Source organism: Vicugna pacos, chromosome 7, assembly GCF_048564905.1.
Source record: "Vicugna pacos chromosome 7, VicPac4, whole genome shotgun sequence".
In the NCBI taxonomy this organism is placed as follows: Eukaryota; Metazoa; Chordata; class Mammalia; order Artiodactyla; family Camelidae; genus Vicugna; species Vicugna pacos.
This window is the reverse complement of record NC_132993.1, coordinates 19,211,327-19,238,641: the sequence shown is the minus strand read 5'-3', so window position 1 is coordinate 19,238,641 and position 27,315 is coordinate 19,211,327. Positions and strand designations below refer to the sequence as shown.

General features: G+C 37.7%; 1 long non-coding RNA gene across 1 annotated transcript in view; it reads right to left on the bottom strand.

The window, feature by feature from the left end:
- Window positions 1–27,315, bottom strand: part of LOC116278941 (uncharacterized) — a 125,883-nt gene that overhangs the window by 34,383 nt on the left and 64,185 nt on the right. The window contains exon 3 of the long non-coding RNA XR_012074277.1: window positions 4,470–4,582. This is a non-coding gene — a long non-coding RNA (uncharacterized lncRNA). The remainder of the gene's footprint in view (window positions 1–4,469; window positions 4,583–27,315) is intronic.

Below are 27,315 nucleotides of genomic sequence, written 5' to 3'. Positions count from 1 at the left end.
TCTTATACCGTGTCATGTCTTGCAGGAACAGTCTCGCACGGCTCAGCAGTGTCACATGGTTGCTTGTAAGAGCCAATTCTTGAATCGTCAAATATTCTTATAGGGCTCTACTGTGCCTCAAACTGAGAACTGGAGGCTTGTGAGCACTAGTCCTGGCCCTGGCACATCTTTGTTAGGCCCTCTAAGCCATCAGTGGAGGCCACCATCAAGTTGCCTTTTTGCCTCCTCTTATTTACCTAATTGCAAAGGGAGTAAAGAGGGATTCTGAAGAAAACTGCCTGGAGGCAGGAGATTAGGCACATTTGTTCTACACTCAGAGGGACCAGCTGGGTATGGAAGGGACATACCCACTTGAGAGGAGGAGAAGGTGGTGGAAGAAATCAGCTTGGAGTTCCAATGCTGTGTAACGTTGTGTGAGTAAATGCGAAGATGCACTTTGGAGGCACTATCAACATCTCTAACAACGTTGGTTGCTTATACTGAGCATCTGAGGGCAAATGTGAACATGATTCTGAGTCCTAGTCCAAGCACATACCTGGAACCACCAGACCACCTATGTCCTCAAAGATGCATCTTTTGAATTATTTTTCCAAGAGTGCCAATGGGTTTATGCTGAGTCACTCAAGCTTTCATTTCATCCAGTGGTTGTGAACGTGGGCTCTGGAACCAGCTCTGTCACACCTAGCGGTGTGACCTTAGGCAAGTTACTTAAAAATTCTCTACACCTCCAGTTCCCCATATATGAAATGATGATAAGTATACTAGCCACCCCAGAAAGTCGTTATGAAAATTAAATGAGTTTAGATGTATAAAGAGCTTAGAACACTGCCAAGCACATATTGTGTACTCTGTGCTAGCTATTTTCATTCATTCATTAATCTAATATTAATTTAAAATCTTTGCTCTGGACATGCTAGATGTTGAGAAGTTAAGACAAATAAGACACAATGTGCCCTCAGTGGGCTTATACTCTGTAGTATAGGCTTGTGTTTTATTTATCTTTTTTGCCTAGCACAAGAGTTGTGAGGTATTCGATAAACATCTTTGAATGTATCATTGGGTTGGAGAAACAGGCAAGTATACTGATAATTGCAGTTAAATGGCTATATTAAATATTGTCTGATGTGTAGTAAGTGCCTGGCACCATACAAGCATTTTTAACTATTTTAATTATTAACTTAGTAGAATAAATGCGAGACTGAGTGTGTGGACTGGATGGAGGCTGAGGGTGAGGAGGTGGAGGTGCACTCAGGGAAGTCTTCCAAGAGGCAGCATCATTGAGCTGAGTTTTGATCAGCGAGTGGGCGTTAGCCAGTAAGAGAAGAGGGCTAAGTGTGTTCCAGGCAGAAGGAACATTGTGTGCAGAGCTAGAGAGGCGTGAAATAGCACAATACATTCAGGGAGCTCCAAGTAGGCAAGTACGAAAGGAGCCCCATCCTCATTGTGACAGACAGCGTGCATTTGTTAAATGAGTAGTTGAGATTAGAGGCTGAGAAATGAAACAAACAAATGAGACATCACTTGTGTCACCCCGGCCTTTAGCATTAACTAAATAGAGTCATGGATTAAGTGGCTAGGAAGTTTTAAGTTGTTCACTATAGTACTTGCCTTAGTACAAATGCTGTTAGTCTATATGGCATTGCTTTATAGTCAGTCCCTTCTTGTTTTCTGATGGAGGAAGTAAATTCACTTAATTTATCTGTTTTTTTTTTCCAAAGTAATTGAGATGAATTACAATAACATTGACAGGATTGTGGTTATAGGTGAAGATGTTTTTGCACAGTAACATAGATTGCTTTAGATCAGGGGTTAGCAAACTGTGGCCTAAGGGCCAAATCTGATCCACTGCCAGTTTTTATAATTAGGCTTTTTGGGAACACAGCCATGCCCATTTGTTTACACACAGTCTAGAGCTGTGTTAGCACTACAGTGGGGGAGTTGAGTAGTTGTGACAGACACTATGGCCTGCAAAGCCTAAAATATTTACTAGTTGGCTCTTTATAGAAAATGTTTGCCAGTCTTGCTCTAGAGTCATCTCTTCCAATCTGATAAGTAAAAACCACCTAAATATTTAAAACAGGGGATTGATTTGGTTTTAGAACCAACAAGGCAAACAGTAGGTTATTAAATTTTCAAAATTCACTACCGAGGAGAGAGAAGATTACAAATATGTTAGCCATAAAAGGTACAATAAACATGAATAAATGAATGAACACAGATTCTGTGACTGGACTTCAAATTTGACTCTGAGCTTCCTGAAAACCAGGGGGGGAAAAAACCAAAGAATGGAATTGGTTATCTGTATTAGTTACTTATTGCTTCATAACTTATATGAATACTAATTGCTTAAAACTTAGTGGTTTAAAATAACTACCATTTACTATTTCTCATGGGACCATGAGTTGGCTAGATGGTTCTGTTAATCTAGCCTGGGCCTGGCTGATCTTGGTGGGCTTGCTCATGCGTTTGTGGTCAGCTGGTATGTTAGCTCTGGGCAGGCTGGGCTGGGATGGCCTCAGCTAGGATTGCTCATCTCTATGCCACATGATCTCTCATCCTCCAGGAGGCTAGCTGGAGCCTATTCACATAGCAGTGGCAGTTTCCAAGAAAGTGGAAGCACGCACTTGAGACTTAGGCTTGGAACTGGTATACCACAACTTGAGTTACATTCCAGTGGCCAAAGCAAGTCAAATGGCCAGCCCAGATTCAAAGCATGGGGAAACAGACTCTAACAAGGGTGGGGAGAAGCTGCAAAGTCACATGACAAGGAGGGAGAGAACTGGGGCTGTAATTGAAATCAATCAATCAGCATCTAAACCTGCACGCATTCCAACCATAAATTTAAAATAACAAAGTTGTCTCAGTGGCCTAACGTGGAAAGGAGTATTCATCATACGTCTGTTCAGCCCCGCCCAAAGATATGAATCATCATTGTCTTCAGCTAAGAGGACCAATGTCTTCTTGCTAATGACAGATGCAGAGGAGTGGAAGGAAGCCTGTCACAAATGTGACAGCATATCAGATGAGACCCAGACCCATATTAAAATACTATCCTGATGAATTTCCCCAGGGCATCAGACTTGGTTTTAATGAGTTAAGGGGATAAGGAAAACCATTATCACAGAAGTAACCTAAACTAAATGTTAGCCTTTGCGACTACAGACCTATAATATTCTTGCTGACCATTCCCACTCCCACTTCCATTATCAGGTGGTATTAAAATTGGTCACTGTTTTCAAAGGCAACATTGCTATCTATAGATATGGATGATTGAAAAGATGGAAAAAAATCTCTTAAAAACTCACTAGCCATGTGATGATTTTTTAAAATTTATTATTTTTATTACTTTAAAAAATTTTTATTTTTAAAAATCTAAAAATTTATTTCATTATTATCAAACTTGCCCTAATAAATAATGTTAAGTATTAAATAGCAACAATGATGTCAGGAATCCTTAACTGTTCTTTTTATGGTACCATGGGCTGTCAGTAAGAAGAGAGTAAACATGAGTAGCCCTTGCTCCTCAGAGTTATGCAGAGTCCCCCAAAACTTAAAAAAAAAAAAGGCAAAACATTAAAAACAAAAGCAAAACTCCAAAACCTTCTGGATAAAACCACACGACCTAGGTTTGAGAACATTCTGGCCTAGAGCCAGTCAGGGTGCTTGGCCTTGTTTGCAAGAAGCTGACACATTTACAGGTGGCCTTCCATGGAGCTGCCACCATCAGACTTGTGTCGTAGTAACAGCAGTGCATGGGGAGGAACATGACAGAATTTAGGGAACTATCAGACATCTGTTGACTTGGACATCAGGACCAGCTGTGAAGGGAAATCCACTTCACTTAGATCCAGTGAAAAAGCTACAGTCTAAGGGAAGAACTAAGCTGTTGACATTATTGAAGAGCTGAGGGCAAAACCTTGAGGATGCTTACAGATGACCAGTTTCTGGGAGGGTAGGGCAGAGGTAAGGCTACCTAAGGAAGGACAAATGAAGCTTTCAAAATTTGGTGTGCAGATGTATACGCGTGACTGGGACATTGTGCTGTACACCAGAAATTGACACCTTGTAACTGACCGTACTTGAAAAAAAAAAAACCTTGGTGTGCAGAAAATTAGAATTTAACCCTGGGTGGGTCACAGAATGTTTAAGTGATAAAACATATAAAATACCTGGTGGGATGCTTAGAAAAGTAGATCGCAACATCTGTTGGTTCCTTTCCTTTCTCTGTATCTCCCACCCACCTTAGGGATTTCTTCAAAAACAAACAGACCTGCCAGCCAGCTGCCATTGGAAAGATGTCAAATAGGATAAGCTGCTGATAGATGGTTACCAATCAACAAAATTCACACTCAGGTGGATGGAGCAGGGCATGTCACCTTTCCTACCCCTCTCCTCATCACAGCTTGCAGGCAGCACAAAGACATTCCTTCCTTCCTGCAGAGGAAGTGTGTGTGTTCTCTCAGACCTACCTTGGCATTCCTTGATGTCTTAGAGAAGCAGATGACCCCGGCTGAGCAAGACAGTCAGCAGAACAGCAGCCCTTGATGCTGCAATTGGAAATTTCCATTCTTTGCTTGCAGCTCTGGAAAAAAAAAAAAAAAATCTGAAGAGCCCAGTAGCTGGGAAATTTCCACAATGGAAAATTTTAACATATTCTTTAGCTCTAAACTATGCAGGTTTATAGAGACAATTTTTTTTTCTTTTGGTTAATTTCCTTCTTTAACAATAATTTATGAACATGGTAACACTACAGCTGTGGGAATAAGGAGGGCAAGATGACTTGGAAGGGAATGGGTATGGTGTGGCTAGTGGGAGGCTGTGCTATATACATGTTTGACCACCTGAACCATAGAAATGCAGATCACTACAAGACCCACTGGTTGGGAACTCATCCAAAACAGAGATAGTTTGCCCAGGAGCACTGCAGAGAAGTCTGTTTAGAGATTGGAAGTGGAAAGTGAATGGATACAACTTTGGAACAGGAGATGGTGAGTTCTGTTGCTGAAAAAAAGCAATCTCAGGCAGATCTCTTGAACCAGTGCTTCTTAAACCTAAATGTGCACATGAATCACCTGGAAATCTGTTTAAGCTGTAGGTTCTGATTCAGTAGATCAAGGAAGGATGGGGCCTGAGACTCTATAATTCCAACTGGTTCCCAGGTGATGCTTATGCTGCCCTTCAGTGGTGCCCTTGGGAGGACCACTCTGTGAGTAGCCAGGCCATAGACCACACGTCCTCATCAGTGTGAGGCCAGCTTGCCTTCCGCAGCAAAGTACAGTCAAAGGGCAGCTGGAAGTGAGCTCCCTTGGGGTTGTTTTCTCACATTACGAAGCTACAGTCTAAGAAAAGAACTGAATGTCTTTTGGAAAGATGCTTCATGCAAGTCTGGATAAAGTGGATCTTTTGAAATGTGGGGATGCAAGCAGTTATCAGGTACTAGCTCCAATTATTGAGGGGATACTGTTGGCCAGAAGGGTATAATGGGGAAAAGAAAATCTGGAAAATAAATTACATCCCTCCCAGCCAGAGTAATTGTCTCACTTTTATTGAAATAAAATAAAATAAAATAGGAATAGGAGAATTTTCCATTTTCTTAACAGCTGTCTCACCCACCTTTGCGCTCCCTGTTTTCCAGAAAGAGACAGAGACAGAGAGCGTGAGAGAGACAGTGAGAGAGAGAGAGAGAGAGAGGGAGAGGGAGACGGAGATCAAAATTTGTGGCATCTTTATTCCAGGGTGTTGATGATTAAAATGGATTTTCTGATTACTTAACTAAGAGAGATTAGTTTGGGTTTTTTCTTACAATAGGTCCCAATGAGCAGTTATTTGCCTAAGAGCCATCTTACAACTTAACAGCCCATCAAATAGAATTGGCCTGATCTACCTTAAGTTCACATCTACTTAATAAAAAATATAATAATTATAATAAAATTTAACATTATGATGTGCTTACAGCAAGTGAGGCATTTGATCTTTAAAACAAGCTTATAAGACAAGTACCATTATCATATAGATGAGAAACTGGGATTTAGAGAGCTAAAGTGAATTGCTTGAGTTCCATACATTACGGCCAAGCAGGGAATAACCATCTCTGGCCAACCCCACTTACTCTATTGTTTTTTCCAAACGGCACACCTACATCTCAGCTTCATTTCCCTTATCACAGACAGATGGATAGATATTCCTTCTCAAGTTTAACAACTTCACAGAGCTTGATTCAAATACTGAATGTGTTGTTAGTTGCTTACAGCTGCTATTTCTCTAGCTGTGCTGTAAGTCCAGGCAAACTCTTTTGAAGAGCTCATTAAAACTGCTAAAATAAAGTCTTAGAAGCAGGTGCATTCATTAGCTGAAATGCAGACGATTATGTTAATATCGCATTCAGGTGACAAATTTAAAGCCATCAAAATCATGGAGGATAAAAGGATTTTTTAAGCTAAAGTTAACTTCTTCCTTTGTAGGGCTCTTGGTTCCATTAAACATGTGACTGCCTTTGCAGCTGTCAACATGGGGACCTCCAATGTTACCTCACAAAAATAAAGCCATTTTTTGCAGTCTCATATTTCCCTTACAATTTCTTGGATCTCTATTCAGGAAAAGAAAGGTAAAGAATTGCCTACAACCCTCTGCTACTTTCTAAATAGGAAATCTGGCATTTCATTTATAATCTATTGTCAGATTGAGCCCAGGGGTAGAGGAGACATTAAGAAGATGGTTAAAATACATGGACTATAATTTCAGGTTAGGATCAGATGGACCAACAGCTCTTTCACTTTGCCCTTTTTTTCTTAAAGAAATAGTGAGCATAAAATATGTATATGACCATACATATGTATTTTGATTATACATCAGAATGTTAATGGTTACACTAGGATAACTTTGATTTTCTTTTTTTATGTGTATATTTTTGTATTTCTGAAATCTTCTACAATGAAAATGTATTACTCTGTAAGTTTAAAAATTACTAAAAATTATTATGGAGCAACTAGACTCTCCACATTCAGTTGTTTCACCTATAAAATTGGGTTACTTTTTAATTGTCTAACACATGGGAACTGGATGAGATGTTTTCCTAATGTCCTTTCTTCTCAAATCCAGGATGTCTGTAGAAACATTGATTTCCCCCCTTTTAGATGAAGACATAAGAAAAAGAGAGATGGTATCCAGCCACTTGTAAGAAAATTATAAACATGCTTACAGATTTTTATATCATTCTTCAAAACCTCAGTCAAATGGGGATTCATCAAAGTGAGTGCCACTTGCAAAGGGAAAAAGACGGCAGCCTTTTTAGGGCCAAGTTTACTTTAAAATTTTTTAAGTTGTACACTCTGGAAAGTATTTGTAAGCTAAAACTTGACACATTCATTTTTTTTTTGAATGGTGTGCTACAATGACTGTATTACTGATGGCAAAACATAATAAAGCTGCTATAGAATTGAACCCATATACTTATAGGGCATGTTTACACATTGTGTGTGTGTCTAAAAAGCTTAAATTAACAAGCTGAAAGACTGCTTGTACAGTGTAATAGTCTTATTTTTACCTTCCTTCTTCTTCAACTCTTCTATCTCTCTGTATATTATTATTTTCTTTTTTCCTACATAATTTAAAAGACCATTGACCTCATTTAAAATTAAAAGCAATATAGAAAGCAGGAAAAATCTCCTTGGGGTGGGGCTGGGTAAGCATATACCTCTATATACATGTAAGCATACTGAATACATGAACACATAGCTGAATCTCTGCTCCAAACTGCTGTTAAGTCTCATTAGCTGGGACTTCAACTGCTGGACAGCTCCGAGTCTCCTAGGAATATTTTCCCAACGACTCTATCTCCTGTTTAATTCACACAGAAGCTGCAAGTTCACGACCAAGTAGCCAGAAGAGACCCTTATCCTTGCAATATGGTGCATCACCACCGTAAGTTTAGAGGGTGAACTTCAGAGCACAGAATTTTAAAATGAAAGGAACTTGAAAGGTCACATTAATCAAGTTTTCTTTAAATGTATGTCTCTCCTAGAGCATACCTATCTGATAGTCATCCAGCCTGACCTTGAAATTTTCCAATGACGGAAACCGTCCTAGTTCTTTTCACTTTTAAACTGATAGATGAGTAGTTAGAGCACAAAAAGCATTAAAACCACAAGGCCAAAAAGGAAAAAGGAAAAAATAATTATTCCTAATTCTGCCACTCTTTAAGATATCAACTATTTTTGAATTTCTGCTACCGATCCAGGATCTCCCAGTCTCGAGTAAATATAATCTTCTAAGGTCCGTGAGGAACGTAAAGAGACTGAACCATTTGACTTAAAGACATTTTGGAGAGCTTATTGGTCCATGGTTATCAATCACACCATGAGAGACCTTGAAAAGGGAAACTGTGTAAAGAATGTATAAGCCTCAGTACCACAGTGTTTCCTGGGTCTCTTCCTAATTCATCCCTTTTTGTCAATCTGACATCCATACAACAAAAGAAAATTTCTGAGATTATCTTATCCAGGGATCTTTCCAACATTTACAAACACTATCTAAATTGAGAAATGTGTTCCCAAGTTGCCTAAATTGTATATATAATGACATTCCTTTCAAAGGAAATTGGAGAGTTCAGCAGTATTCTGAAACAACTAGGTGTGACGAAACAAAGGACAAAAATAACAAGAAAATCCTTCAAAGATAGTGTCCCTAGTGGAAACAGTTAGATATCCTGACTCTTCACATTGGCCATATGGGAGATTTTTTTTTTAATTTTAATTTTATTGAAATGTAGTTGATTTATAATATTAGTTTCAGGTGTACAGCATAGTGATTCAGATATATATATATATACACAAACACACACACACATTTATTTTCAGATTCTTTTCCATTATAGCTTATTACAAGAAATTGAATAGAGTTCCCTCAGCTCTACAGTAGGTCCTTGTTGTTTATCTATTTTATATATAGTAGTGTGTATCTCCTAATCCCAAACACCTAGTTTATCCCTTCCCCATCTCTCCCCTTTGGTGACCATAATTTGTTCCCTATGTCTGTGAATCTATTTCTGCTTTGTAAATAAAATTCATATCTTTTTTAAGATTCCGCATAAAAATGATATCATATGATATTTGTCATTCTCTGACTGACTTACTTCACTTAATATGATAATCTCAAGGTCCATCCATGTTGCTGCAAATAGCATTATTGCATTCTTTTTATGGCTTAACAATATTCCATTGTATATATGTACCACATCTTCTTTATCCATTCATCTGTCAATGGACATTGAGGTTGTTTCCATGTCTTGACTACTGTAAATAGTGCTCATGTGAACATTGGGGTGCATGTGTATTTTCAAATTATAGTTTTCTCCAGATATGTGCCCAGGAGTGGGATTGCTTGATCATGCAGTAAATCTCTTTTTAGTTTTTTAGGGAACCTCCATACTGTCCTCCATAGTGGCTGCACCAATTTACATTCCCACCAGTAGTGTAGGAAGGTTCCTCCTCCACACAGTCTCCAGCATTTATTACTTATAGACTTTTTAATGATGGTGTGAGGTGATACCTCATTGTAATTTTGATTTGCATTTCTCTAATAATTAGAGATACTGAGCATCTATTCATGTGCATGTTGGCCATCTGGATGTCTTCTTTGGAGAAATGTCTATTTAGGTCTTCTGCCCACTTTTTGATTGGATCTTTTTTAATTTTATTTTTTAGTAAGCTGTATGAGCTATTTGTATATTTTGGAAATTAGCCCCTTGTAGGTCACGTCATTTGCAAATATTTTCTCCCAGTCTGTAGGTTATCTTTTTGTTTTGTTTATGGTTTCATTTGCTGTGCAAAAGCTTTTAAGTTTAATTAGGTCCCATTTGTTTATTTTTGCTTTTATTTCCATTACTCTAGGAAACAGATCCAAAAAATATTGCTGCAATTTATGTCAAAGAGTGTTCTGCCTATGTTTTCCTCTAGGAGTTTTACAGTATCCATTCTTACATTTAGGTCTTTAATCCATTTTGAATTAATTTTTGCATATGGTGTTAGACAATGTTCTAATTTCATTCCTTTACACATAGCTGTCCAGTTTTCCCAGCAGAAGAGACTGTCTTATCTCCATTGTATATACTTGCCTCTTTGTTGTAGATTAATTGACCATAAGTGCATGGGTTTATTTCTGGAGTTTCTATCCTGTTCCACTGATTTATGTGTCTGTCTTTGTTTCAGTACCATACTGTTTGATTACTGAAGTTTTGTATTATAGTCTGAAGTCAGGGAGCATGATTCCTCCAGCTCCGTTCTTCTTTCTCAAGACTGTTTTGATTATTCAGGATCTTTTGTGTTTCCATGCAAGGGAGATTCTTTCAAGATGATTTGTAATGATGAAAGTAGTGTTGAGTTTTGGGGAAGCAAATTTAGAAAGTCAATTAGCTAATAGAGGGGATAGAAGACTGTGACCTATAATTTTGGCTAAGTAAACAGAATGGAGAGGTTTCTTTAAATAAATGATTATTATCTTAATGAATTGTAAAAAAACAAAACTATTGAAAAAATTCAAACAACACAAAAAAATACAAGTAAGAACATAAAAACCACCCCACATCCCACCACCTAAAAATAATTGTCATAGATGTTACAAGGATATCATTCCAGACATGAGAATAACAGATATCTTAGAATTAAAAAAAAAAAAACTTGCATTCAGACAGCTAAACATTGTCTTATTGATGATGGCCTCTTAAAAAGACCCAAAAATCGACTTTTAAAAATATATAGTTCACCTGAAAATTGATGAAAGGAAGTGAAGAGAGGAAGAATTATCAGTCCAAAAGCAATTATAAGAATGTGAGTTCGGTAGAAATTAGAAGATAGTTTTATTTCTTCTACATATCTGCAATGTTACTCTCAATTCCGCTGCATCTAAAACATATTACAACAAGATAAGTTTCCATAATGCTTTTGTTCTACGAATCAATATTACACTGACTCTCATGACCATATAAAATAATCAGGGTTGATATTTAACTAGTACAAATTAGTTTGGCTGTTCTAGTTGTTTATCTTCCCATCTTGATCAAGAACCCTCCTAAGAACATTATTCTTGCTTAACCAAACCTACTTCCCCTGCAGGAAGAACAAAGAAGGTATCGTTTTTCATTATAAATAAAACTATACAATAATAGGGAGGCCTTTATATGTCACATCAAGGCCCATTTTTACTGGTATGCCTCTTTTTCTGAGCATACTAAATATTTCCCTGAGCCAAGGTTTAATCTTTTAATTTTATAATCTTTGATGTTTAAAAAAAAAGTGTCACTTTTAACTTCATTCATTTACTACTAAACGTATCCCCATAAGATTCTTTCTCTTGCAGAGGTGAAGTAACTTTTTACAATTGTTTCTTTATGAAAAGGAAAGTATAAAATATCCCCTCCCTTACTCCTAAACATACCTCATTAAACTCACGCTTGGGCAAAAACTTAGCTGGAAATTTTCAAACTCAAAGGAAGTTTTGCTCCTTTATGTTGCAAAAGTTGAGGATATTGCAGTCTCCATTATCTGAGAATTAAATTCAGAGAGCATTGATACTGATTATCCAAATGGCAGATTATACCAGTTATTTCTATTTAAAATTTTTATGTTCGCACTCCCCTCCTACTTACATTTGACTAATGCTAATACAAAATTAGATGCCATTTCCTGACTTACTCACCAACTTACACTGAGAAAATGCAGGTCAAGTAGGTGGAAGAGGAAAGCCAATATATTTCCTTGGTAACCTGCATATCACAACTGAAGGTAATTGCTTAATCACAAGTACAAAGTTTTCATGTAATAAGAAAGCAGTTTATCTCATAAACTCTGGAATATTAGACCACCTGATTCTTTTTCCATACAAAAAAATAGTGTAAATAATTTTAGTAAATTAAATCATATTTTTCCACTGACATATTCTAATTTAAAGATATAATTTCATTGAGAATGAGTGGCACTTCACTATTCTCTTACTATTGATACTTGTAACTCAAGCAGTAGGTTCAAAGTTCATGCCTAAGCTACTTGTTTTTACTTCTATTGTAGATAAAGAGCAGGAGCCACATTCTATGTAAAGGAGTCAAGGCTATACTTCGTAACACTTCTTCCTCCTTCGCTAAATTCATTAAGTGGCCAGCTCTATGTTTTGATGTTTGAAGTTTCATATGTCATTAACATTTGCTAATTAGGCACATTAGAGAAAGGATCAATTTAAATTAGTGAAAATTTTGAATGCTGTATTATAAAAATATATAGTCATATTCCTTTATGGTACACAATGCCACTCAAGCCACCTGTAGTGAAGTATTTCCAAGAAGAAAAGCTACTGCTAGGACTGCTTTAATGATAAGACTCTTGAATATTGTGCACTTTAAGCAAATGAGTATTGCAAGGTTATCTGAATATATTCAGTTTATATTCACTGAGCAGTTACTATATGCTTGGTATGAAGCTAGAAAAAGTTTGTCCTCTTGAGTTAACAATTCACTCCAAATTATCATTCATTTTGCCTAGTGACGCTTTATCTCATGATTTATTCATCACCTGTCTAAATTTACTCATTCATTCAAAAGACATTTAACAGTTATAATGGGTTAGGCATACACACAAATTCAAAATGACTAGGATTGTAGGGTGAAAGTCATTTACCTTGTGGATCAACACCAACAATCATCAAATCAGTCTATCAATCAATCAGTTAATCAATCAATCAACCGGCCCTTTGTTCTAGGTAACATAGCTGGTACAGAGTTTCTCAAGCTTGGTACTGCTAGCATTTTGGATCAGATAGCCCTTCTTGTGCAAGGTACTCCTGTGCATTGTAGAATGTTTAGCAGCATCTTTTGCCTCTTTCCATTAGATGCCAGTAGCACCCCCACTTCTAGTTCTGATAATCAAAAATGTCTCCAGACATTGCTAAATGTCCCAGGAGTACAGCAGGAGTGGAGGAGAAGCAAAACTGTCCCTGGCTGAGAACCACCGAGCTAGTACGTACATCATACCTTCTTTACTAGATTATAAAGAGCTTGAGGGCAGATATCCAGTCTGATTCATCACTCTACTGCCCTCTCCCACCAACTAAATTTAGTTTCTGGCACAGAAATGCTTCTTGATGAATGCTCTGAAAAGAACAAAATATCTCCGGGGTACCTATGCTGTCGTCAGTCATACACAAAGCACACTGGTAAACCTAGAAGATGAACAGGTAACCAGGGTAAATTGTCTAACAAATTTTTATGATTTGAATAATCACTCCCTATTCACATTGTATACCCACTTTGGTGCCAAATGCCTACATTTCTGTAGGGTTTTAATGTGTATGAAGCACATTTCATATAATGGCATTTGATCCAGATACAAAGATGATCACCTCTGTTTATAATTTAAGCTCCCAAGTCCCAGAGCCATATTCTCAGGCATGAGTGGGAGGTATTTTGACTTCAGTGGCGTTGCCTTTGGCTATTAAAAAAAAAAAAAAAGCCCTCTTAATTTAAGATTGCTTTAATAATGTTAAATTTAAAGCTCAGGGTTTTGGGTTTTTTTGTTTGTTTGTTTGTTTTTTTGCTATGTTAGAAGTAGAACATCTCAAAGGCCCTCCAATGATCTAAGTGATTCTGGTTTACTTAGATTCCTGGAAATTGCCAGAGGGCTTTAAGGGAGGAGGGGAAAAAAAGAGTGAGGAAATTTTCCCTGTGGGCAATTGGGGAAAACAAAAATATTTTTGTGCTGTGGAGACTTGTCAGGAAAGAAGGGTTGGCCAGCAGTGGCATCTGCGCAAGGGGAATTTCCACATTTGGGAAAACATGGTCATAATTAATGACTTAGGAAAGCCAAGAAAATGGACCCTGTTGGAAAAATATGATCTTCAATGACCAAATCATTGTCAACTGACTGGGCCAGAATATTATATTGTTTTAGAAAAAGATTTTTATTGTGGATCTTTGCCTATAGGTCCTTCCTTCTGTGGCTCAAATAGGTACCCTGCCCTTGCCTGGGGAATCAGCTTCCCCTAGCCAGACCTGCTCTCTCTGTCCCTTCCTGCCCTTAGGAAGTGTTTGTGTTAGACTTCTGGCCTGGACACTGACCTATATTCTTTCTCTTTGAGCGTGATGCCTCGGACTAGCCAGCACGGCTATTAGCATCCATTAGAATAGAGATGATTATCCAGGATTCTTGCACAAGGGCAGAAAGATGAGCTTACATGATCCTAATGCAGCCACCATTTATTAAGGACTCCATGTCTTAGGCCAGGTGCTAAGAACGTTGAAAAACTATCCGCATCTAGACACAAGGAAACTGAGGCTCAGGGAATTTAAGTAACTTGCCTAGGGTAGTTCAGCTTTTAACCACCACGCTATACCAGCTTTTAACTACCAAGCTATACTTCTCATTTTGTATATAAAGTCTCTCCCAAATTGGAATGTCCGCACCCAGTATATAACCTCTCTCTTACTTAATATTACCTCCTTTCTCTTCCTCTTCTCCAGATCAGTTTGTTTAAATTAGATCTGGTCCTGGGGTTGTGCTCATCAGAAAACTCCATGGTTACCTATCATTCTCAAGAGGAGAAATCTAGGTTAGCAGGCTCAGCGCCATTCGTATCTCTGTTTACTTAGGGAATGATTGTGTGGTCGGAATGTTCTTGCTCTACTTTTTGGTTTTATTTTATCTCAGTGATCAATTTATTAAAACAGGTATGATCAGCTTTTGCCTCTTCTCTCATCATTTTCTCAAGATCAGAATATAGCTTGCCGAATTTCAACATATTTGCCAAGGTGAAGATCAAGATTTTTAGAGAGGAAACTATAGCTAAGAAAAAAAAATTCCCTGTATTTGACATGTAGATGTGGTATCTGGTAGAGCATCTATAAAATGCAGTACATTGTTTTGTGAAGTGAAAACACTGCAGGTTAAATCACGTCCCCCTGAAGCAACAATTCCACACTCTAAACCCATATGGCATAGCTTCTGAAGTTAGCCCTGTCCTGCAACTGCAATGAATGAAACCAACTAGGATTAAAAAGTCCAACCGCCCTGGATTGAACCTAAATGGGTATTATAATTAGTAAAAAAAAAAAAAATCCTCTTGGAAATAACTTAACATACTTCTGTTTAACTTAAAGCATATTCAATAAGTAATCTTAATATTTGTTTTCTGAGTGCTTCTTGGACTAGCCAGACATTGTTACTTTTATTTAGAGATGTGAAAACCAAAGGGATGCATTGTTAAATTTTCTGCTGCTGTGAAGCAAATTACCACAAATTTAGGGGGTCAGAACATTTTATCAATTAGCTCACTGTCCTGTAGGTCAGAAGACTGGGTAGGTTTGGCTGGGTTCTCTGCCTGAGGTCCCACAGGCAGAAATTAAGATGTTATTCAGGCTGGCCTCTTATCTGGAGGCTCTAGGGAAGAACTGCTTCCAAGCTCATTCACATGGCTGGCAGATCCCAGTTCCTTATGACTGAAGCACTTGGGTCCCTGTTTTTCTTCTGGCTTCTAGAGGCCTCACACATTCCTTCTCACTGGTCTTCTCTGTTTTCCAAGCCAGCAATCACCCTGGAAATCTTTCTCACATTTCAAATCTCTTTGAGTTCCTCTTATGCTACCAACTGAGGAAAACTCTTCTTTTACAGGGCTCACCCAATTAGGCCAAACCCACCTGGATCATCTCCATAACTCGAAGTAAACTGACTTGAGACTTTAATTACATTTGCAAAATCCCTTCGCAGCAGTACCTAGATTAGTGTTTGCATAACCAGGGCTGGTAATCTTGGGAAGCTATCTGTAAAATTCAAACAGCCATAAGGAAATAGAGTTACCCAGTTAACCTGAGATATGATCTGAAAATAGATTCCCAACAGTATTGAATCAAAGAATTTATTATTTTTTTTTTATTTTTTTTTTGTTTAAAAAAATATATATAAGAGCTTGGTTTATTTTTTAATGTACCTATTTTGGGTCCCCACATTTTTTACTGATGCATGAACACAAATGTTGCAAGGCTGTTTTGGGCCATGTTATGTTTCAGAGGCCTGTCAGTGTTCAGGAGATTGTAATGTGTAGGCGTAGAGCTGGACACGGGTGTGTGTTGAGGGAGGATGGTGATGACGGGTGAGGAAGGAAGAGGGGTTGAGATTGCGATGAATACAGAGGAACAGTTTATTCTTGTTTTTAATATATTCACTGAAGACCTTTGAAACTGAGGAGCTTTTTGTTATCTTCTGTTGACAAGTCTGGCAGTTCAAAAACCCAGGGATTCTTTAAGTGTAATTTATGAGCAGTATTTGAAGATGTTTCTAAACATGGGGGCATTTTGGAATATACTGGATCAGCATCACTAGGATGCTGTGCCCCTAGTGTAAATGTGAATTCTGCAAAGTTTCCTTGCACAATTTCAGTGGGCCATGGCCTGCCAGTTGCATGGGAGGTCTAGAATGCAGGCTGAACCATGGGCCTAGCCGGTCGCTGATCCAGAAGCCTGTGCCTGCAGAGGGTCACCTCAAGATTGAGATGGTGTGGGAAGGGCTGAGTGGATCATAGAAAGGAAGATGAAGGAAGACTGCATATGAAGTTCTCTGATTTTAGCATTTTACCTGGAAGACAGCCTGATGAAAAATCTGGTTTTCTGGTGAAGCAAGTGGAAATGGTTTTAGTCTTTAGAAAAAACATATACAGAAGTGTAAAACCATCAGAAAAATAAGACAGAAGTTTTCAGATGCTAAGAATTTCTCTTTTTCTAAGAACATTGGGTTTTTCCCTTCTTGAAATCCTGGCCATAATTAAAGGACAGGAAGATGTTCCCCAAATGTTTCTTTCCAACAGTCCCAGACCTTCAGAAAAGGGTAAGAAAATGTAATTATACTATTAGGCAAAAGGAAAGAAGTCAGTGGAGAAGGCATTTAATAACTGTGTTAATAGAGCTCTATGATTAACAGTATATTTAGGAGTTTGGGATTAGCAGATACAAATTACTATATATAAAATAGATAAACAACAAGGACCTTCAGATAAACTGTATAGCACAGGGAGCTATATTCAGTGTCTTGTAATAACCTATAATGAAAAAGAATATGTTTATGTATAACTGAATCACTATGAAACTAATACAACATTGTTAGTTCAACCATACTTCAATTAAAAAAACCCAATTTTTAAGTTAACAAACAAACAAACAAACAAAAAAAGAGTACATGTGGTGTGTTTAGCTTTGGAAAGAAGACACAGGAGGAAAGAGGCTTGATGGAATAAATTAGTGTTGCTTATTAATTGTGATATCTTTAAAGCATAACACATTTTATATCCTTTAACAAAGTGATTTTGTTCTATAAAGGATAACTCAGAGGATGCTGATCATATTTCACAGATGCTATTTTTATCACTAAAGTTTCTACTTTAAAATCTTTCCCTTCATTTATTCTTTCATTCAGAAATAGTTGATGAGAGTCTACCATGTGCCTTGATCTGGGCACTAGGAATATAGCAGTGAAGACAACAGACAAGGTTTCTGCTCTCATAAAGCTTATATTCTAGTGTGGAGGAGTTGGAAAATAAAGAAATAGCTGTATTTTATTACACAATACAAAAGGAGGTAAACAAGAAAATGTTAGATGGGGATAGGTGCATAACAGTGAAGCAAAATAGGATGAAATGAATGACTAGGTGGCTATTTTAATTTGGGTCCAGGGAAGACCTCTTTAAAGAGAAGACACTTGAACAGTAATCTAAATGACAAGGAAGAGCTGGTTGTGAAAAGACTAAAATGAAGAGCATTCTAGATAGAGAGAACACATGGTTCCAAAAGTTCCCAAGATGGTAACAAATTTGAGTTTGAAAAAGAAAATTTGAGAAAGAAAGTCTAGATGGCTGGAACTCAGTGGCAAACAGAAAAGTGGTACAAGATGAAATTGGACAAGTAGAAAGGGCCTAGATCTGTTAGGCATGGAAAGTCATAGGAAGGAATTTGGATTTTAGGTGAGACAGGAAGCCAGTAGGAGGTTTTAAGCAGGGAAGTGATTTTCTGTTTGGGCAATGAATTGCAGAGGGCAAGAATGAAAGTACAGAGATCTTCAGGAGACAATTGCAGTAACTCAGGTGAACAGTGGTGACTTGGACCAGGATAGCAGCAGCGAAGAAAGGGAGAATAGAGTGGAGGGGGGTATATATGGGAGGTGAAGTCAACAAGAACTTTCTGGTGGTTTGTATGTGGGACATACAAGAAAGAAGGGAATCAAAGTTCTCTCCTCTTATTGGCTTAGGCACTGGGTGGATGGTGATGCTATTTACTGAGGCTGGGAATAAGCTGTGAAGGCTGGGATAACAAGTGTGGCAGAGTGTGTTAATACCTTCCCCAAAAGCCATTCCTTTCTGCCTCCTTTCTCCTTGACTTTGTTGAGGTTGACAATATGTCCGGACCTAAGTGATGAATCATGAGCGGTGTAATTCAATCATAATAATTCCATTCTCTTTTGCTAGATATTCAATTTCCCCATCTTCTTTGCAGCTAGGGGTGATTCATTTCTGGCTAATAAGACCTAAGTGAAATCCTTCTGGGGATAGATATGGCTATCTTGAACACCATCCCAATGCCTGGAGTCAAGGCAGACTTCTTGTGAGTACAAGACAAAAGACTCAATGATGTTAAGCATGGTGAAGTGCCAAAAAAAAAAAAAAAAAAAGAAGGCAAAAAACCCAGAAATTGCCTAGGTCCTTGATGGTATAGTTGAGCAGCTGAACCAACACCAGCAATCATCTCTTGCTAGACATCTTGTTTATGAGAAAAGCACTGTTCACTCTTTGTTTACTTGTTATTTGATACAAAAAGGTCAAAGGAAAAAAATCAAGAGTTCTCTTTTGGCCATGTTCAAGTTGAGATGTCTATTAGATATTCATGTTGAAGTGACTGTGTAATTTTTTGCCTTACACAAGAAATAAAAATTTCTAGACTTTTTATCATTTTATATTACCATAATACTAGAACACATGAAAGGATAAGTATAAAAGTAAACAAAGTTGCAGTGACCATGTGAGAGCTCAGATCAGAAGCTGGCCATCAGTATAGAAAACTTACTCTCTTAGCAACAGTAAGTTAGCAAAGTGGAAGCTGTTAAAACAGGAAAGCTGTAGTGATTGAGAAAGCTCAGTTTGAGGACCAGTTAGGTCTCTGCATATCCAAGTACTTTCCATCACCTTGGTGGAGAAACGTTGTCCTAGGCTAGACCACATATTTCTATGAAGATATTTTCTTACCTACATATCACAGTGTTCCTGTATTGCTTTATACCCTCTCCTGAATATAACAAATAGCCTAATGAAAATTTCCCCACTCACTTACCCAGGGAACCTAAAGTAGGCCAAATTGAGCTTTTAGCACCGTTTCTGGTTGCTGATAAGAATCAGCATCTACAAACCCAGTTGCATCTATTTCCATTAGAGCTATCACTCAGAACTAGATCTCTAGTTTTGTAGATTAAAAGTTTGCCAACCCATATATGTTTTCCTAAACACTTCATTGTATGCTGGATGGTTTGGACTCCTTCTGTAGAAAACAAGAGTAAATATTTTTTTTGCCACTGGCCCATCAGAAACAGCCATTGATTTTGTGTGTGTGTGGACAAGTAATTGAGTCTGCAAAATTGACTTCACAGGATATCTTGTATTCTGCCCCTAATGCAAGCCTGTGTTCTCCTGAGGTTAATTAGCTCATCACATTCTGCTTTCATGTTCCCTAGTTTATCACTATGCTTGAGATTTTTGCCCCCTACACCTTTCATTTTGTTTTCCCATAATTTACTACAACTAACTCTTGTATTTTTTAACAGTTTGTATCTGCATTAATTTTTAAGTCCCCAGAGGAACATTATGTTCCCAAACATTATGTTCTGCACTCTCATACTCATATCACTTCATGTAGTGCCAGACACCTCCTGGGATCTCAAGAAATGTTGTTTCTCTTTCAAAGAGAGATAGGTGATTATTCTGGGATGCCCATAAAATATCTTTCTCGGTTGAGCTACTCTCACTGTTTATTTATCCCCAGTGGCTTAGGTAAAAACATTGGTTAATAGAAAGAATCGGTTTTTGGAGAAACTCTGCTAGTCTCTCCTCATCTCTGTAAAAGCAAAAGCTAGATATTGACTGGTCTTACAAGAGTGTTGGAAAGAAATTAGAAAAGCCTTAGAAATGAGAAAGTCTTTCTTTAAAAATATGAAATGTTAGGGAGATGACAGTAACATTCTTACTGAGCAGACCTCAGTGCGAGTGAGCTCACTTCTCTGATAGACACTTCTCATCATTATTACAAAGAATGGCTGTCCAGCAGGATTCCCTCTGCTGGCAGCATCTACTGCAGACAGTCAGAACTTCTTTCCAAATACTCAAGACCTGCTGTACCCACAATATTTTCTCTTCTCTCAGCTTTTCAGCTCTAGCTAGAACACTTCAATACCTCCCTACAAGGCAAATCTAAACCTCCCTCTGAATTCTTCTAAGCTTGTTTGAGGCAGAGGAATAGGACCATGGACAGAGGTATAGCCTACCAATCACTGGCGCAGCAGGAAAGCCAACTCTCTTCCTGCCAAGAGTCCCTGGAAGAGGGTCTTTTGATGAGTAGACTCCTCTTTATTCAGGGGTCACATCCCCCTTCTCTGATTTTCCTTCGGAGTGGCACAGTTTCTTCTGGAAACACTGGCTTCCTCCACCAACTCCATGCTCTTGAGACATAGAACAAATATTCTTGCAAATGCAGCTCTTAAAATATTTTAAAATCTTGCCATTATAAAATGTTTCAAACAAACAAAAAAATATTGAACATATTGAACAAACATCTATGTATAAAACACTCAACAAATCTTAATTGCTGATTTATTTGCCTTAGGGCCTTGGGGTTTGTTTTTTTGTTTGTTTTTTTTGTTTGTTTGTTTTAGTTTTGTTTTTGTTTTTTTGCAAGAAGTCTTATAAGTACAACTTGAAGCCTGTTGCCTAGCCCAAAACCCATTCATTTCTCTATTTTTCTCCTTTCCTCTTTTCCCAAAAGTAATCACTATCATCAGGTTACTATAAATCATTCCCATGCATGTTTTTATACTTTTTTATTATATGTATATATTCATAAACAAATATGGCATTGCTTTGTATTTGTAAAATGGAAAAGAATACAGTATCACACTGTATACATTCTGCAATGCTTTTATAGTCATCATTATTTTTTAGATTTATTCATGTTGCAACCTGGAGAATGAACTCATTAGTTATAACTGTTGTACATTATTCCTTTGTTTGAATATATTCAAGTTACTTTTGCATCCTCCTGCATTATTGATGTGTAGGTTGTTTTTAGTTTGTTCTTTTTCTTGTTTGTTGTAGCAAATGATGCTGCAATTAACGTTTAAATACCAGTCTCCTGGTTTACACCACGTGAAAGTTTTTCTAGGCCAGGATTTCTCAGCTTTGGCATTATTGACATGTTGGACTGGGTAATTCTATGTTGTGGGGTAGAATATTTAGCTTTTTGCCTCACCTTTACCTACTAGTTACTAGTAGCACCCCAACTCCCACACTCAGGTATGACAACCAGAAATGTCCTCAAATATTGCCAAATGTTTCGTGGGGAGCAAAATCACTCCTGGTTGAAAACCATTTATCTAGGCAGTATACCTAAGAGAAGAATTGCTGGGTCTTAGGATTTATACTAATATATATTCTCATTTTGCTTTCTAAGAGTCTTGTTTCCCCACATCAAGCTAACTTTTGATATTTTCAGAATTTAAATTATTTGCCTAGTTACGGCTATGAAATAGTAACTTTTAATTATTTTATTTCATTCTCCCTTAATTTATAATTAGATTCCACATCTTCTTTTACATTTATTGGTCATTAGAGTTTCTCTTCTGTAAATCGACCTGTTTGTATCTTTTGTCAATTTTTCTTTCAAGGTGTTTCTTTTCCTTTTTGCTGTGTAGGAGTTCTTTATAATTTTTGAATACTAATACCTTGATGGTTTTATGTCTGGGAAAATATCTTCTCCCAGTCTAAGACTGTCTTTTCACTTTGTTAATTAATTCTTTTTATTTTAAATTAGTTAAATGTATCAACCTTTTCCTTTAAGTTTTATGATTTTGTACTTCATTTAATACATGTTTCTATCCCAAGAGTATAAAAATAATCTCATATTTTTTTCCTAAAAGTGTAAAATTTGACTATTCTCATTTAGATCTTTAAACCAACTTAAATTTCTTGTGATATGAAATAGAAAATACACATATAATTATTCCAACACATATTTATTAAATAGTTCATCTTTTCACTCCTAATTTGTTATGCCACCTCTGATTTTAAATTTTGATATTTGGGAGGGCAAACTCTCTGATTTTTCTTTCAAAGTTGCCTTGAGTTTTTCAGTTGGTTACCTGACCAAAGGATATTGTCTCTTTCTCTTTTCTAACTTGAACCTAAATTGTTTTCAGGTGTCATGAACTTTATCCCATAATAATTAGTCTAAGCCCATTAAAATAATTTTATTCCATTAGTATTGGTTTAGCCATAAGCATGTGTTGCATCTCTTGCTATTGAGACCTGTGTGGAATTGAGCTAGAGCAGAGATGGGATGGGATAGGTAAGTTTTCTTCTCACTTAAAAAGATACATAGGAAAAAGCCTTGCCCTTCCTACTTTTATATAGATTTGGAGGAAAATGATGTCTGCAACTAGGGCAGCCATCTTGCCACTCTGAGCGGACAAGCAGAGTCCAGAATGCCGAGAATGGCTAAGCAGACAGAAGAAAAGGTCCCAGGTCCCATGATATCACTGTGCTGCTGAATTAACCAATATTGGCTCCACCTATCAGTGGACATCCTGTGATGTGAAATAATAAACCTCTTATTATTTAAGCCACTTTAAGTTTTATATTCTTTTACTTGCAGCCAAAGGTATCCCCAGCTATTATAATAAGTTTGACCCTTTTCTCTCACATGAATTTCATGATCATTGTCCCATGTTACATAAGCAGGTTGGGATTTTTTTTAATTAGGTTTGCATTTCAATTAAACATTAACTTTAGGAGAACTGACATCTTCATTATAATGAATATTCAAACTCATGAATGTGGTATGTCTCCACTTATTCAAATCTTAGTTAACTTTTTCTATAAAAATCTTTTATGCATAAAATCCATATTTTATTTGTACATAAAAATCCACCTCTTAGGTTATATTTATTCCTAAGCACTTTATTGTTTATTGGCATTAAGAATGGTGAATGGTGTGTTTTGTTTGCTATTACATGTTATTTTGAGAAAATACTGAGATATAATATAGGATTGCAATTGAATTTTGTATGTTGATCTTATACCCAGGAACCTTGCTGAATTGTCTTTTTAGTTCTACTATTTTTTCAGTATAGTCTGTTTGATTTTCTTTATAGACAATCATATTATCTGAACAAAGAGGGTTTATCTATTCTTTTCCCTTACTGTGATAATGGCGATGCCTTAGGGTCAGTCATAGAGGTCATTTCCAATGTCCTGTCCTGTGCCCTGTCTTCCTGCCTCATTATCCCCTCATGTAAAGCCCATCATTAGGCAGTGGTCAGCCTTTTTTTAGCCTCTTTAACAAGCCAGTTTGTATGGGGATAGGGGTTCTCAATCTAGTCCACAGTTTCAAGCAATGGATCTAATCTGGTTCTCACCTACTTCCCTCACTCCATGCAGATCACTTTTAGTCTCCTCTCCTCTGCAGAAGCCCCATTGTAGCATTTTCTGCCTCCTTTCAGACCTGGAACCCAACAGGCCCATGTCTTCAGTCCCATTCGTTGCTTCGCATTTTTGGTCTATAGAAAACTTTATACTTGGGGCCAACTATGTCTTTTAATTTTTCTCTTGTACATTTTAAAAAAACCATTGCTTTGCATTTGGAGCTCAGCAAGTGCCTCAAAGACTTATGTACAGTAATGCAACCTTGACCAGAAATCGTAATTCTAGGTGTCTATTGTGTAAAGGATTACAGAACTAGCTTCTAAAACTGCTGGTACTACATATAGTTATCATCAAATACAATACTACTCAGAATTTTCACAATGTCTTTCAGCTCCTCATACTTTGTAAAAGTTAGAGTTGTGTCTGTGTTTGTCATTTGGATAATGGAGAATGGAGGTAAATATCATTTTTTACATCCGAGAAAACTGAGGCCTCTTACTTAATTGCGGCCAAGAATAACCAAACAGAACTACAAGACAGAGTTCCTCCAGAGGTAGGGCTGTGCTTAGTTCATGCTGTGCCTTATGCAAAATGCCTCTCAATGCAAGTTTTTGAGCTGAGGAAACCAAACTCTAGGCTCATACCTAGCTCTATTCGACAGGATGTCCCATGAGTTGAGGAGACCTGTAATGAGGTCTTCAAGATCTACACAGTGCTATGAATTAATGAAAAGAAAGGAAAAGAAGGAGAGGGAATAAGAGCAGCAAGGGTTGATTCTAAGCAAAGTGAGTGGGAAGGAATTGTCAGTAGCATTTCACCTAGAAAGTGAATTTTGATTGAGATTTGGATTTTTTAATACTAACCACCTTATCTAAACTAGCTTAGTATGTAGATATAATGAAAATAGCCTTCATTAAAATTGCAAAACTTATTTATTAAAATATGTAAAACAGCCAGCTGCAGCAGTAGTGAATAAGAAGTGTAAAAATAAATTATTTGGTTCAACAAATATTTATTGAGTTCCTACTATGTGCCAGCACTGTACAGGAAGGTGGAATGCAATGCTTAATAACATAGGTCCCCGTGCAGCTAACCATCTAGTTGGGCCAACTAATGGGTAAAGAAATAATCCAAATATGATGGGATAAGCTCCTTGAAAGAGCATTGGTTCAAAGAGATATTTTTCAGCCATGTTCATAACAGCATTATTCACAATAGCCAAGAGATGGAATCAACCCAAGTGTCCATCAATGGATGAATGGATAAACAAAATGCGGTCTATAATACAATGGAATATTATTCACCTTAAAAAGGAAAGAAATGTCAGCACATGCTAAACATGGGTGAACCTTGAGGATATCATGCTAAGGGAAATAAACTGGTCACAAAAAGGCAAATACTGTATGATTCCACTTATATGAGGAATCTAGAGTAATCAGATTCTTAGAAACAGAAAGTAGAATGTTGGTCACCCAGACGTAGAGGAAGGGGAAATGGGAGTTGCTTAATGAGCACAGAGTTTCAGTTTTGAGAGATGGAAAAATTCTAGAGATTGTTTGCACCACAGCGTAAACATACTTAACACTGTTGAACTATACGCTTAAAAATAGTTAAGACGGCAAATTTTATTTTATGTGTAATTTACTACAATTTTTTAAAAGTAAAAAAAAAAAAGTGTTAACTTTATGAGGATAGGGACCTGTCTGTTTTGTTCACTCTTGAATTTCCAGCATCTAGCAGAATGCCTGTTACATAGTAGGCACTTAACAAATATTCGACCTTCCTCTGGTTTTTCCTCCCCATTCAACATCCTACACAACACCCAAAAGCCAAGTCGTCTGTGAGCCAATTCAGCAAACAAAGGCACTTCTCTACTTAGGGCCTGGAAAGGGAAGAATTTCAAGTATTTGTGATTTGATATTTGTCCTGATCACACCAACTATTCTTTACTTCTCAATTATTTACCAGAGCTTTTTTGGCAGTTAAATTTCCTAAAGATAGATACTGTTTCTACTTCCCAAACCAGAGCTATGATGGACTCTGTTAAGAAATAAAAAGTGGAAGGAAGTCTGTGAAATGAAATCATTATTAGGCCGGGGTACAAATGGCCTTGGAGCCACGCTTGCAGGTCACCGGAGGGAGGGTGAGGGAATTAGCATGGATTTGCAGTTCTGCTGCCTGTTCCCTCCCTTTGCAGGCTCAGACTGATTCTACTCGCTTAGTTAATTCTCTTGTGTTTGTGTTTTTCCTTGGTCAAAAATAGACAGACGCCAAAAAATGTTTCCTTGCACTTCAGCTTTTCTGCTTTTTCCCTTGTGTGTTGGGTTTCCTCTTGCCATGCTCCTTCTTCCTACCACCTGCTGGTTTCTCTGCTATTCTTACCTTTTTCAATTAGGGCTTTTCCTTGTGTTCTGTCACCCTGGCTTGGGGCAGCCTTTAGCGACAGCACAAGCATAGAGCCTGCCAAGGGCCTGAGGGGTTTGCAGTGAGGAATTCCCATTTCTGGCCAAGCACCGGACAGGGCTCCCCATTACTGGTTCTGGCTTGGCCCCCAGACATGCACACTGCAAGACTTCAGAGTGGAAGAGAAGTGCCTAGCCTAGAGGTCAAAGGAAAGCCCGGACGAGAAGGGTTCCAGGGTATCTTTCTTCTGTCTCCTCATGCTGGGATGGTGGGAGGGTAGGTGCAGGTAAGAGCCAACCAAAGGCTTTCTTGGAGACAGGCTCAATCCTAGAACCAACTGAGGTTTCCAGGCCTGGAGATTTGATTATGTAACTTTTTACACGTAACAAATAGTTCTTACTGTGATAAACACTGTTCTAAGTGCTTTTAAAGATTAATTCATTTAACCCTTTAAATATGAATTCATTTCATCCTTACAACAACCTTATGAACTGAGAGCTACTTGTGTCTGAATTTTATGGATGAGGAAACTAAGGCCCAGAGAGGTTAAGTAACTTGCTCAAGGTCACACAGCTAAGTGGTAGCATTGGGATCTGAACCCAGAAAGCCTGGCTCCTGGACCCATGCTTTTAACCACTATATGATACTTCCTGTCTAGTTTATGTACAGTCCCCCCTCGATTTCCTTTGAAAATCTCATGTGTGATTTTACAAAATATCTTCTTTGAGGTATACCACCCTCTGGTGGGTGCTGGAAAACGTGTGTATCCCTTTGAAATTTCTGTGCAGCTCTGGGGATATCTGCTAGCAGTCGTGTGTTCACAGGCTACTTCCTGCAGAAGACATTAGAATCATACTCTCTCTCTAGGGATAAGGGTGTAATTTCTACTCATACAAACCTTAAGAAATAAAATTTCACCATATGTTTAATAAAAATAAAACGTCACACTATGTTATATTCCTCTTATAAAGTGTCCTCCACCCCCACGCCCACCCACACACATAAGCAAGAATATTATCCTGAGTTCTGTCCCTAATCAGGGTGAGTTTGCAGGGAGCCATCCCCACATTCTCCACCCAGGCCCTTATGAACAGCATCATGAATTTTTTAGATGATTGGCTGGATTTGGGAGTGCCGTTCAGAGCTGTAGGACAGATCTTCCGGTGAGAGTAGCAAACTGGTCTGGAGAGAAGCCCAAGACCTTGGCCTCTT